Source organism: Camarhynchus parvulus, chromosome 3 (genome assembly GCF_901933205.1).
Source record: "Camarhynchus parvulus chromosome 3, STF_HiC, whole genome shotgun sequence".
NCBI classification, from domain to species: Eukaryota; Metazoa; Chordata; class Aves; order Passeriformes; family Thraupidae; genus Camarhynchus; species Camarhynchus parvulus.
Genome location: NC_044573.1, coordinates 21,642,974 through 21,657,380, shown reverse-complemented (window position 1 = coordinate 21,657,380; position 14,407 = coordinate 21,642,974). Strand labels below are relative to the sequence as shown.

Genomic DNA, 14,407 nt, shown 5'->3' with positions numbered 1-14,407 from the left:
CAGCAACTGGAGTACCAGAAGTTACTTGTTGATGATATAGTTCCTTGTTTCACGTGGTCCACCACATTGTCTTTGAACATGAACAGTCTGGGAAGATGTCATCTCAAATTAGAGACCTATTTGCTGTCTGGTCTGTCTAGAGAAAGCAACAGCTTTGGGAGACAGACAGACGGACAGTCACTGACTTTTATGAGTAATTTCACAAAAAAAGCCAACCAAACCAACCAACCAACCACAAACCATGACCCCCCCCATCCCCATTCAGAAGGGATCAAAGAGGACCCAGCAGCTTTTTAATACTCAGTAGTCAAATACAAAAAGTTACAGTAAAGAGTATGTAAGCCTCATTTACCAAATACTACTATTAAGAGCTTACACATGTGGCCCAGTACCCTTTCACATTATCTGACTTTTAGAAAAAAGATGAGGCCAGCTCCGGCAGGGAACTGTAAACAATGCCAGCCTTCAGCCTCTGACAGAGCCCATGACCACAAAGGCTATGGAACATCCTCAGGCTGCTCTTGAGAGGCGGACTGGGCCAGTGGCACAGAAATGAGCCAGCATCCTTTTAACATTCTAGAGAGAAGCTGCTGCTGTCATTGCCGTAGTTGAGAGAGCCACCGTCATATCAATGGCATCCTTGACACGGCACTTATGTAATAATTAATTGTGGGGAATGTCGTGTTCCAGCAGGCGCAGGAACCATCCCCGGGGGTAAGGCATTGCTTGTGTGTACAGGGAGAGCCGGGCAGGGACAGGAGCAGCCGGGGGTGCTGTCCGCCCTCGCACGGAGCTATCCTTTCACTGAGCACCCCGCGAAGGGAGCTCTGCCAGCGTCCCCCTCGCTCCTGCCCAGGAAAGGCGAATCCCCGGCACGACGCAAAGAATGCCCTCGCTGTTTCAAGGGCCATCAGTCGCGGGGCGCTGCCCGCAGCCGTGCCCCGATGCGGGCGCACCCCGAGGCCGGGCTCGGGCTGCGGCTCCCGCCCTCACCGCCGCCATCCTGAGGGGGCCGCCGAGCCCCGCACGTGACGTGACGCCGCGCGCCCGGAGGCGCCGCATGACGTCACCACGCCCGGCTTCCCCACCGGCGGCGCCTATAAATATCCGCGCAGGCGCGCGCCCGCGCCGTGACGTCACGACGGGCGCGGCCCCGCCCCGGCCGGCGGGCACGGCGCTGCCCGCGCTCGCTCACCTTCTATTTATATCGCGCCTTTGTTCCCGGGCCCGCCCCGCCACGGCACGGAGCGCGGCACGGAGCGAGAGAGGGAGCGAGAGAGGGATGGGATGGCGCGGTGACGCCACCGCTTCCCGGAACGGTGACGCGGCCGCTGGAATGCGCGCGGGGCTGCGCTGCCTTAAAGGGGCAGCGCGGGGCGGCCCCGCCCGGGGGCGGCGCTGACGGACGGGCGCAGCTGCGGCGCCGGGGGGGCCCGCACGCCCCGCACCGCCCGCGCTGTCCCGCACCAGGGAAAGGCGCCCGGGGTGTGCCCGCCCGCCCCCGCTCTCAGCCGCCGTGATGCTCCCGCGGGTGCTCCGGAGCCGTTCTCTCCATCACCGCTCCCGCCGCTGAGCTTCCCCCGAGCGCGGCGAGAAGGGAAACGCCGGGTCCTGCCCCGGGGCAGCGGCAGCGCACGGGCAGCGTGTGGCCGCCTCCGTGGGGCGAGCCACAAACACACATCGCTAATAAAGAGATGCTGGTTTACAGAGAAAGAACGCCTTAGTGTGTTTCCTGTACGTTCCCACGCGAAACGCGAGAGAACCAAATACTACAAGTGAAGGCTTTCTGCTGATGTGTTAGGCGTGAACTGTTTTGCTTAATAAAACACAATTTTATTATTATCCTCCTCAGCCAGGAGCCGAGGGCTTCAAGCTACAGGTGTTGTCCATAGTCGGTTATCTCGGATCGGGGATGTGCTCTGAAATAAAGCCCCTCACTCATTATAAGGTCGAGATGATGCTGTACCATCATATTTAGATCATGGCTCGTAGGGAAATCTGGGGGGTACTTAGTCACCTATGGCATGACCTTATATTCCCACTTAATTTAGTAACAACAGTTGGTTTCTTTTAGGACATGTGAGATTTAATTTATTAACAGTTTCTAGGATAAGTGGAGGGAACTCAGAAAAGGCATGAGAAGTCAGCAGATGAAGGGGAAATGCTCAGAGAGATGGAGCTCCCAGAGAAATGTAAGTCTTGTCTCCCTCTCAAATAGAACATTAATGGAAATGCAGTTGCTTATCAATAAGAGATTTTTATTCCGTTGCCCTAGGTGATTTATTTTTTCCTGACTAAAATTACTTGGTTATGATTTTCAATTCAGCTGTTGCCTTTAGCTTACTTTTTATTGCATAGCACAGTGGAATCTGTCAGAATGCTTAAACTCTTGTGTTCTGAGAATGATGTTTCAGCCATCTTAGGAGAAAAAAAAATTCCCTTTACATTCAGACAGTATATCCTATTCATCAGGATGGCACGTGCGAATATTGATATATGTTTGAGCATGTAAACTCCTGGTAGGCAAATACCTGAGTGTTGTGGTGGAACTTGCATGTTCCAGAATGAAAGGAGTGCTGCAGCTTAGCCCTGACATAGCCAGTGTGTCACAGATGTTTGTCCCCTTGTCTTTAAACTCTGGAACAAATTCTGCTCTCGTTGGCCATTTGTCTGCTTTAAGCGGGGACGAGATATGTTACAAGAACTTTTAGCTTGTTGAAGGACTTCTGGCTTTTTGCATTATGATCCAAACATGAGCTGAAAGACTGGGGTTTTTTGGTTGTTTTTTTTTTCTAGCTGATCACTAGCATGAACTAAACCAAGAAAGAGGTAAAAATAATAAAATATCAGAGGAGGTTGTCTCTGAAATGCAATCTAATTAAGATGTCAGTTTAAATAAATCACTTACTGCCATTGAAACTAAATAATGAATGTGAAAAGCTGTTTATGTGTGAAAGAGATCTGACGTTTTCTTGAAAAAGTAATTGTTTAAAAATTCAGGATTTTTCATTCTTGCTCTCATAAATAATCAGGCAGGGCATTCTCTTACCAATTTTATGTTTCAGTGAATCTAGGTTTGGTTGTCACTTAAGCTTCCTTGTGAGTAATTATATCACAGTTTCATGTCACTCATTAAATGAAAGTTGTTTTTTCCCCTAAATCCCCTAACCTACTTCTGTCATGCCAACAGGAGCATTCAGAAACTGGCACTGAGGTGCAGCTCTGATAAAAGTTTTCTGTTTCCCTGTGACTCATTTGACATTAACATAATTATGCTACAGGAGTCAAAGTGATTTTCCAACTATGAGTAATGCACAGCACCAGACCGAATGTTTACAGGACACTGAGGCATATCAGCCAGCTGAAGTAACCAGCTGCTGATAACAGCTGAAGTAAGTTGGGGAATTAAAAAGCCTTCTAGCACAATTACCCTCCTTTGGCACTCGGTGTCCTGCAGGCTGGGAGGTGTCTGTGCCCCACAGGGAAGGATCCAGAAGCAGAGCTGCGCCGAGGAGAGGAGCGAGCCCGTGGGCAGTTCACACAACAAGTTCTTCATAGTTCTCTTCCCACTTGCATATTTATGGCAGAGTCGTGCTCAAAGGGGAGCCGTGATCTTTTCAAGAAGCGGCTGTATTTACCAGAGTTCATTTCAAAACACAAGTGACACACATCCTCTCAGCCAGGAAAACAAGATCAAAATGAAACAACAACCAAAAAATGAGATCATCTCACAGGTGCTTTGAACCATGTGTATGGGAATAGCACAAAAGAAGAAAGCCAATAGGAATAAGGCAAAATTGAGTGCTGTTACCACACTCTGTAATTAAAGTATCTGTGCAGGTTAGTGATAAAAAGTACAGAGAAGAATTACAATGAATATGTTCTGCATAAATAGCAGAAACAGTAACTACAGGATGTGTTAGCTATACGAAAAAAACGCTAAAAATAAAACAAAATGTTAGTGGTCAAGACATGTTCCAAGTGTTTCCTGAAATTTTTAGAAATTACTGACTTCTCAGGATTTTAAAAAGTAATTTGAGAAATAGGTTAATTTTTTTTTTACTTGGTTTGTTTGTTTGCGCACAAGTAGATTCTTGATTGAAACCAGGTCACTTTTTATTTATAAGTTTGTAAAGTTTGGCTGTATATCCTTCTGAGGAGGCCTAATTCAGCAATGTGCTGAGCACCCAGGACATCACTGGTCCAATCCATCCCGCGAGGATTAGCTGTGAAGGTGGAAATCTAATTTTGAAATACCAACTCAAACCCACTACAATTTGCTATAGTACTAGAGTGAAAAATAGCCTGTTAACAACTTCCTTATAAAATACCACAGCAATACAAGCAGGGGAGAGGGTGAAATGCAGAAACCAGTGCTGATAGCAGAACTGTTAGCAGAAAGAATGTATTCCAGGAGACATATCTGAAGAATTCAGAAGAAAATTGCACGTCACACTGCGTTCTTTATTTCACAAAGAAATCTGCTGAGGTCAGATGCTTGGCATGCTCTGATTATCGTCACTGACTCTTGAGCTGGATGAGGACCAGAAATGGGGAAAAAAATTTTTCATGGCTGAGGAAAGCTGGAGGAGGAAAGGTTTGCCACAGTACCTTGTACTTACAACATTCCCCATTTGCCAGGAGAGTCAGGACTTGGAGGTTTTCTGTTTTCTCTGCTATGGTTTTCATGCTGCGTGACAATGGGCAAACTCTAAATCTGTTTCCTTCAGTTTGACCACCTCTTGCTTACTAAGGGATGGCTTGGTGGAGATGGCATTCCAGCTGCTACTACAATGACCAGCATGAATGTATTTAACAATGTTGATAAAATCAGCCAGCAGAACCCAAACAAAACATAAACAGAACAAGCCATGCCCTATCAACAGATATAAATTCTCACAGCAACATTTAGCAGTCTTAAATTTAATCTGATTTGCTATAAGCTCATCCAGGACTGCAGTTTTAAAACTACAAACATCCACCTCCGTAGCATGCAGTGGCACTGGATTTTCATCTGGTTTTTAATTACCAATATCCCTAACTACCAAAGCTCAGCCCTCAGCTCAGGCAGCTAAAATGTATTCCAGTATTAGCAGGGCAGGTTCCTGTACTTCAGGTGTTATTCCTTAGAGTAATACAACAGGAGAGATTTGTCACACAGTTCTGCTCAGCTTCATACCTATCTGGAGTCTCCTAATAAAGCAGCCTTGAAAGCAGCACCTCTGCAATACTCTGCATTTCTACCTCTTCCTTTCCCACTTGGCTCTAGAAGCATTGTCTTCTATTAATGATGTTCAGAGCAGCTGTACCCATGCCCCACATTTTTTCTTCTTGGGGGAACTACCATGTATTTGTCACATTTATTTCACATTCTGCATTGAACGTACAACCTGTGCAAATTCCAAGTATTTAACCTTTGTTCTTGTCAAAGCTTTGCAAATTAACTTAAAATAGCAGAGTGAAATAGGCACCAAGGGGCATTTTCTGGAAGTAACTGATAACATCTTGCAAGTACTGCTTGCCCTTACTGGTTGGTTGGCTTTTGTTGTTAGCTTGTTGTTCAGGCTGAGCTCCCAAAACAAAACTTTCACAGACAATTATTCAGTACAGAAAGTCATTATGGTTGCAGAGAGCATGTAAAAGTAAACAGGTCTATCAAGACCTGGCTTCTTTTCTAAAATATAGGAAAATTAGCTGATAGTCACTTTTTGTGAGTTTTCAGGGTATATATATATTGTAACAAGGCCTAATGTTTCTGTAATGAGAATAACTATTTTGGTGATAACTGGTAATATGTTACTCCGAAGCAGCAGCAGAAAACAGTTGGAAGGACATACCCATGCCGACAGCAATGAAAATGATTTCATCCCATTCTTACCTGGCTCTCAGCAAGCCTCTCCCCAAGGGTTTATTCTATGATGTCATGTGTCAGGTCCCTTGTGTGACTCAGTACTTTTCAGAAATATTATATATTGTAACAGTTATACTTAGAAATGTTAAATATATTAATATATGCCTCCGTTAAAATTGATGATATATACAGATTTATTTTTATAATTTGTTTCACAGAATAACTTCTCTTGGAAAAATGAATTTATTGAGACATAAATTTTAACACTGAAAAACCAGACCTTAGATTTTGTGCTATGTTAAAGCCCCGTCCTGCTGACACCAATGCACACGCTTAAATTTAAGCATATGAGTGGTAGCGAACTCACTGTGATTACATGCACAATTAAAATTAAACATGTGTGAAACCCTTTCAGGTCAGGATTTCCAAATTCTTTCACTAGTTTAGAGTAAAGAGAAAACCCAAACCAGTAATCACTCATTCATGTAATAAAATTGCAGTGGTATTTATGTCAAGGGACTTACTGTCATTTGACAGGTAAAGTAGCTTATAAAACAAATTTTTATTTAACCAAATTAAACTCTCCAACACTGTGATTACCTACCTGAGTGGCTGTCTTTTCTAGTGGGAAAGAGAAATTGATTATTTAACACTTTGAGTGTCAGCTGAGATGAATATGATTATTTTAGAATAAGGTGGCATGTTTCTAAGAAGAGATGAATTTTTTTTTAATGTGTACATTTCATTCTTCTGTCAACATGAGTTGAATGTTTTCAGAAAAACTCTGAACAGTATTTTATTTTGATATGGAAATATGCATTTTGTTTACAAGTGGTACTGAGCTTTGCTAAATCACTCATTAAAATGTTCACATGGTAGCTCTGTCATATTACAAGTTCAAAATAAATGGTTGTGAAAGTATTGAGACTTTCTGCTCTCTGAACATTTCCCCACCTCTTTATAAAGGAGAATTGGACTTGGTCGTGGTGCACTCAGATCATCAGAGTAGAAAACACATTGTTTTCTCACACCTTGTTAATAATTGCTGTTCTTAACTGTATAGTGGAAACTAACTGGAGAGGCTCAGGAGCCAATAGAGTTCCCATAAAACCTCAGCCACCCAAAATCCAGTCACAGCAATACCTGACTCTGTGTCCCCTGTCTTACATGACTTGATTCTCAGCTGGAAGACTTCAGCCCCTTGAAGTGGCTCCCAAATCAGCCAGCAAGGTGTGCAGGCAGCAGCTCAGCCTCCCCAGCAGGAGGTGGGGAACCACTTTTCCCTCCTGTTGTAGGGAGGCATCTCTGTCCTTTTGAGAGACACAAACCTGAGATCCCTGCCTGTGCCTTGGCTGTTGTATTGCACTAAACCACTTCTTTTTATTTTAGCAAGGCATCACTCCTCTCTTGTAGGTGGAAGGATTGAGGTGGTGCTGCTTCCTTTAAGCATCCAGTAGGAATAGGTAAAAGCCAGGTACAATTCCAATGGCTGCCTGACTAGGTTTAATCTCTTACTTCCATTGATCTGGGAGGTTACCTGAGCTATCAGGCTCAAAATAGGGACAGGAGCACACTCCATGATCCTTGCTGAGGCCATACAAAAAAATGGAGAGAGGGCTGTTGGTTCAGGAGGAGGAGAATCTCCTCACTCCCAGGGCTGCTCCAAGATTTTACACAAGTGTTTTTTAGGAGCAGAAACATAGCCCTGTTCTCAATCCTTTAATGCAAGTGCCTGAAAAGGCACTGGTCTTTGAAAGGCATGACTACACCATGCACTTGCTCACTCCCCCTGCATAGGATAGGCACCACCAGAAACACACACTTTGGGGGACTTAAGGAAAGATTTAATATCAGGAACCCTGTGGACATGGTCCTGAGGAAGGCTCCTAACTGGGTAGCAGATGTATTTGAGCACCCATACAAAAATGGTGTGGCTATGTTCTTCACTGAGGGTTCAATAAATGTGGTGGTGTTTGCAGGGGTCTCAGGACAAGGGAAGAGATGAGAATCTTGACTCCATGTTTCAGAAGGCTGATTTATTATTTTATTATATATATTATATTAAAAGAAAATGATATATTAAAACCTACTAAAAGAATAGAAGAAAGGATTTCATCAGAAGGCTTGAAAGGAATAGAAAGGAATTAATAATAAAATCTTGTGACTGACCAGAGAGTCTGAGACCGCTGGACTGTGATTGTCTATTAATTAAAAACAACCACATGAGACCAATCAAAGATGCACCTGTTGCATTCCACAGCAGCAGATAATTATTGTTTTTCTTTTCCTCTGAGGCTTCTCAGCTTATCAGGAGAAAAATGGCAAGGGTTTTTTTTAGAAAATATCATGGTGACAAAATGGAACTTAAAGTGCATAGAAACATGAAAGCTGCTCATTGTAGCACATTTGGGGTCTAGGTGCCAGGATATTTAATAGTTCTGGGAAAGGGTTTTGTGTAAGGGACCTTGGGATTTGCTTGGGACCTTGGGTTACTACAGCTATTCCATTCTAAAGCTCCCATTCTGATCCATCACAGGAGAGTTTGAAAAGGAGGAGGAGTCTCAGAAGGAGCTCACAGAAGGCATATTTCCAGTGTAAAACAAACAAACTATAAATATTCCAGTATAAGGAAAGGATGTGTACTGGGTGAACTTTGAGATGTGCTCCAAAAATATGCTGCTGACCTCCCACTTGACATGATCTATTTCCCTATTAAACTGTAATATAATTAGGGCTTGCTCTAACCCTGCCACTGATTTCATGCTTACATCGATGGAAATGTGGCCTCATGGATCATGGAGAGAAGAAGGTACACATGTAAAATCTAAAATAATCCAGGCCATGGTAGAAGGAAGGGTAGCCTCCAGAAAATGCATATCTCTCCTACTTTGCAGGATATTTAGATGTCTTATCACATCATGTATATGGATGTTAGGCCAAAGGTCTTTGAGAACTTGGACTCAAAGCTCAACTCTTCATGGCTGCAGGTGAACTGCAGCTGAGCTGGAGTCCAGGAATTCACATAAGGAAGTGAAAAGGGAACTGGGGACAAAATGAATTGGAATTGGGAGTTGAGGTCAAAGACTCTAATACTGACCAAAGAGGGGATTTGAAAAATAGGTGATGACTCTGCTGATAGGCAATCATGGTGCTAAGAGTCACCATGATGATAACAGTTGGTGATGATTATCTCATCTCATTTCATCTCATCTCCCGTGTCTGCTGAATTTCACCCACCAAGCCCCAGTGGAGCTCTGGGAAGTGTGCAGCAGACACTGGGAGAGACACAGATGGCTCTTGGCTAGGGTAGATCATAGGAGAAGGGTGGTCACAGCCCCCTGGGTTTGCTAAGAGTCCTTCTAGGGCAGGCACATGCACAGCTAAGACTCAAGAAATGGATTTTGTCAGGAAAGCAAAGGATGCTGAAGTCCCTCTGTTACACAGGAATGAGTTTAGAGAGGAGGTCCATTAGAGCTCTGTCCTACCAATACCCTGTGGAAGGAACACCCATGAAGGGGGAGAAGCTGCATCTGTGTTCTGGGACAGGACTGTGGCCAGGAATGCTGCTCTTACAGCCCTTATTTATTTGTAAAAATATGCACAACAGGCATTTTAGATCAAGAAAAGGGCCTCTCTTTGAACATATATTCAACTTGGTGATGAAACCAACAAAACCTACAAATGCTTAGACATCTGCATGAATATTTCAAGTATATGGAGCATTTATGGAAAAATGGATTTATATATTGCATTACATTATTTATATTATATTATATTATATTATATTATATTATATTATATTATATTATATTATATTATATTATATTATATTATATTATATTATATTATATTATATTATATTATATTATATTATATTATATTATATTATATTATATTATATTATATTATATTATATTATATTATGTTAGTGACCTTTAATAATGGTAAACCAACCCCCAGCAACTTGAGTCCAAAATTTAATGCCCCTACTCTGCAAAGAAAACTATGCACCTCACACTTGCAGTGAGAGCCCTTTTTTCCTGCAAGCACTTGCTGCATAACACGAGGCTGATTTACAGGCTGAGTTCAAGAGATTGCACAGACCACTAAGGAAAATTTGGAGAAGATTTTGGAGCCTAAACATCCATTTTTGCACAAAGCACAAATCACCTGTAAAAAAAGACCTGGTGAACTGAAGTGTTGCCTGCTAGATTACATGTTCTCTCCACGTCATACAGATTCTCTAATCACAAAACAAATCATCAACAAAAAATATCAAGCTAGACCATCCCAAGTCAAATCTGTGGGTGATGAAATTAAATTAGTTATGCCACTTTATATCTGTAGGGGATCTGTGGCTTGTTTTGGGTACTCTGTCATATCTGTACTTTCTGTTCCAGCCACGATGCTGATGATTTATCTGACATTTTTTTCTGATACAATATAGAACATCTTGGCTTATGCAAGGGCAAGAAATATTTCTTCACTTACAAGGAAACCACCTTCCCCTTCAGAATATCTCTTCAAAATGGGATGGTAGAGCATGTTTTCCTTTGATCAGCTTTGAATTTATGAGGGAAAAAAAACCCAATAAATTTAAATAGTATTGAACTACACTTTCCCTTTGTGGGGGAAAAAAATCAGGATCTACCAAAATTCTAAACATTTGGGTTTTTTAGAAAAATAATAGTAATTATTCTTCTTCAAAGATCTGCAATTAATTAATTAATCAGCCCATACATTTAAGAAAATGTCCTTCTAACAAGAGACCACAATATTAGACCTTGCCAGGTGACCTCATCCCAAATGTGTTAGAATAAATATAATTCCACAGAAATAAGAAATAATATTTATAGAGGCCATTTATATGAGATCTTTGTTAATAACAAGTCTTAAGTTAGGCAAGGCTTTTGGACAGAGAATATTTAGCCATGTATTTAATTGCTGTGCTGAATCTGGGCTTCTGTTTGGCGGTTGAAATATTGTCATCATTTTTAGAGCTCAGTATAAAACTCTTGTATATATAACAAAACTCTTGTATATATAATAAAACCACACTAAGAATCTTTACTGGGCCTGCTAAATGCTACTGCCATGCACACATTCAGGAATAAGAATACATAATAATGCATCAAGAAAACAAAAAAGGCCTATAAGAGTGCTAATTAAAATTAGAAATTAAAATAAAATACAGCAGTCTTATCTATTATATCTATTTGGGAATCTCAGCTACTTTACCCTAAAGCATAAAATATTATCCATTTCAGCAGACTGGGAAACAGAACAAAAGGAAATCATCAGGTTATCTTCACGAAGATGGTGAATAAGGAGCCCTCTCATTTCCCAGCTATCCTGATGTTATTTCCAGTGTAGGACTAAAGCCCAGCTCCCCAGAAGGAGGCTAGGCATGGCGAATATAAATTCCCATTTCTTCCCCACTTAACCATCTAACCTGCAATGTGGAGTTGAGCATTGCTGTGAATCAGGACATTCATGGCCCCAAATTTCCCTTCTAAACTTGGGCTTGGTTTAAAAAAATTAAAAAAACCCCATCAGCAAGAACACTGGGTTTGGAGAGACAGACCTATATTAGGTTCTCACATCTGGCTGTGTGGGGTGAAACTCGTGCCTCCTCCTTCTGAGGAGAAATGGTCTCAGCACACTCTGATCATCTGTGCTGTCTGGGGACTCTCACTCTGCATGTCTCCCACTCAAGCTCTCCTGTCCTGGAGTTTCGAGCCGATTAGGCAGGAAACCAGATGGTGCCTGACTTTTCAGCCCTGTGGTGAGGACATGCCCTGGGCCAGGGGCATCCTGCAGTCTGCTTCTCTCTCTCTGTAACTATTCTGCCTCTAACCTGCACCAGGGGCATCCTGCAGTCTGCTTCTCTCTCTCTGGAACTGTTCTGCTTCTGAGAGTCACTGCAGAGAAGGTGGACCCTACCCCACCACGGGTAGCATTCCCCACTGGAGTGGCATCACTTGGGAAGCCCAGGTGGGTGTAGGGGCACCCCACATCTTCCCCTGTTGCTGGGGCTGCCTCAGCAGCAGCCTCACATGCCCACAGAGCAATCAGGGTCTGGGTTCAGGGGGTGCTTTTGTGACTGCAATCAGAGCAGTCTCATTGTAAAGCTGTGTGCAGCTCTATTGGTTTAATTTTGTTTACACTTAGTTCTCATTATCTGGGCAAGTTACTGTACAGTCAAAGCCAAAATCGCAAAGTAAGGAAGATAAGAGGCTGAATGAATGTTATGATCATTCATGTGCTCCTTTCATGGCAAAGCACATGTGAAATAGGTGAGAGCACAAATGGTAAGCACTGTGAAAGCTGCAGTAGCAGCCTTGTTTCTGTCTTCTGTAGGTTGCAATCTGTGCCAATGGTATTTATGTAGGAATCAATGTGTAATAATTAAAAATATTCATTTATAATTATTATGACAAATTATGACTTACATATTTACCAGACAAAGGAGAAGAGCTGTTTAAAGTGTCATAAATTATATTAAATTGCAGAGTATTCTTTATATATGTGCACAGTTCCAAGGACAATCAATAAGAGGAGCTGGATTTTATAGGATGTATGTGTGTGTGTGTGTGTGTGTGTGTGTGTGTGTTTGTATTTGTGTGCAGCAGCATGATTAATTCCGTAATGTGTCAAAAATGCTTGTAACTTAGCACAGTAAAAATAGATATATTCTCTCTCTTGCTTCCTCTCATCCTTGGGGTTCACCTGGAAGACAACAAGGACACAAACCATAATTACATTAGTCCACCCAAGGGAAGCATACACCTTCAGGAAATAATTCCTTGCCTTTCTTCCAGGTTACTTCAGGAGGAGAGTTTTGTATGCTGAGAACCAGTATGACTAAATGCTGATTCTTCATAGTCCCTGGGGGCTAAATTTATCTCTCACTGAAGTCAATGGGAATCTTTCCATTGACGTAATTAACAATTGGATCAGGTCTTAGTGCTTTCATTAGTGATCATTTCTTTACTTGTGAAGACATTGATGAAGTTCAGAATGAGCCTGTAACTCAAACAAGGTCTGGGATGCTTTGTCAAGGTGGAGAGGGAGAGGAAGGGCAGGGTCTGTGAACAAGCAGTTTTCTTGCCATGGAATGGAAGGGACTATAAGGGCACTTTAGGAGACACAATTTGCACTTGCCTGCGGGCAGTTAATATACCTTACCTGTCCTTTTGTTTGTTCAGTGAAGCCAGGGAGTTTGCTATGTTCAGCCTGGTTTAAGATGTGTTTCTTCCATATGTGGGACCTATTTTTCTTGTTGTTTATTGCCTGGGTGTATGTAAAGAGAACAAATTTTAATTGCAGGTTGTTGTGCTTAGCCAGCTTGTCAGCTGGTGCACAAAGTCCATGCAATAAAAAAAAGCCTTGAAAACTTTCAGCAAAAGGAAACTAAAGATGTACTTGGCTGGGCCAGTGTCAGAGCTGTCTCTCACTTAGAGAGAATGGATGTTTGTAGAACTTGCACCTCCACCCCACACTTCTGAAACACTGCCTATAACAATGGCTGACAACCTTCTGGAACTTTATTTTAGTAAAGTTGCACTAAAATTCCTGGTAATGTTGTGCCCCAGAATCTGGTCATGAAATGTACATATTGCACCCGGTGGTAACTTTGTTTTCAGTGCCTTCATCTCATTAAGGGAGAAGCAAAAATGAAAATGACAGAAAGCAAAAGAGAAATTAAAAATTACTCATTTAAATTTAGGAAGCTTCCAGGCAGAACAAGAAGGATCAATGGGAAAAAAATTCTAGGAAAAAAGGAACAGAAAAAAGGGGAATGATGAAATCCAGGGATACAGGGAGGGAAAAGAGAGAAGTGAGAAGAGTGGAAACAGGGAAGTGGCAAAATAAAAGGAGAAGCTTCTGTTTTAAAGAAATGGGAAATGTAACTTTTGGAAACAAAGCAAAAGAGATCAGGGAATGGGATTTTTTAAAAGAGAGAATAAACGAAGAGTAAATGGATTTAGAGGGATTGTGATGGAGAAGGCAGTAAGGAAATAAAGGTAAGCTGTGGAGAGAAAAACAAAGAACAAAATAATTTTATCTTCAGTGTTAAAGAATAAAAGCTGTTAAAACAGAGCACCTATTTCCCTCCACGAAATATATATTCATCTGCTCATCTGCTTGAGAGGTATTAAATGTAAGAGAGTGGCAGGGTTTGCCATACAGTCTCAGTGAGAGTCACTTCTCTACCCCTGTGGTTTTTAACTCCCATTTTTGGACATTTTAGGTCCATAGAGATCCAACCCTTCCAGAGTGAATTTTGTTCTTGCTGCTGTAGGCTTGGAGGTTTTTCATTCACTTTTTGGAGAAAGCCTTGGAAGTAGCCCACAGATGCTCAGAGAGTCTCCAGACAGCTGCTGAAAAATTCTGGGCTGGGTGGAGGTGGCTGCTGCTCCTTCTGCTGCTGATTGCTCCCATAGTTCCAGCAGTAACAACATACGTGCTGGAAAAACTAGTCCTGAGTTTCACCCCTGGTGTTAGTCCAGTCAGATGGGAAAATCATCTCAAAATTAGTGCATGTTTCAGTGA

The 14,407-nt window shown here is 42.3% G+C and overlaps 1 long non-coding RNA gene across 1 annotated transcript in view; it reads right to left on the bottom strand.

Moving 5' to 3' along the window:
- Nucleotides 1-1,372, bottom strand: part of LOC115902763 — a 47,264-nt gene extending 45,892 nt beyond the window's left edge. Inside the window, exon 1 of the long non-coding RNA XR_004060636.1 lies at nt 1,196-1,372. This is a non-coding gene — a long non-coding RNA (uncharacterized LOC115902763). The remainder of the gene's footprint in view (nt 1-1,195) is intronic.
- Nucleotides 1,373-14,407: the final 13,035 nt, after the last annotated feature.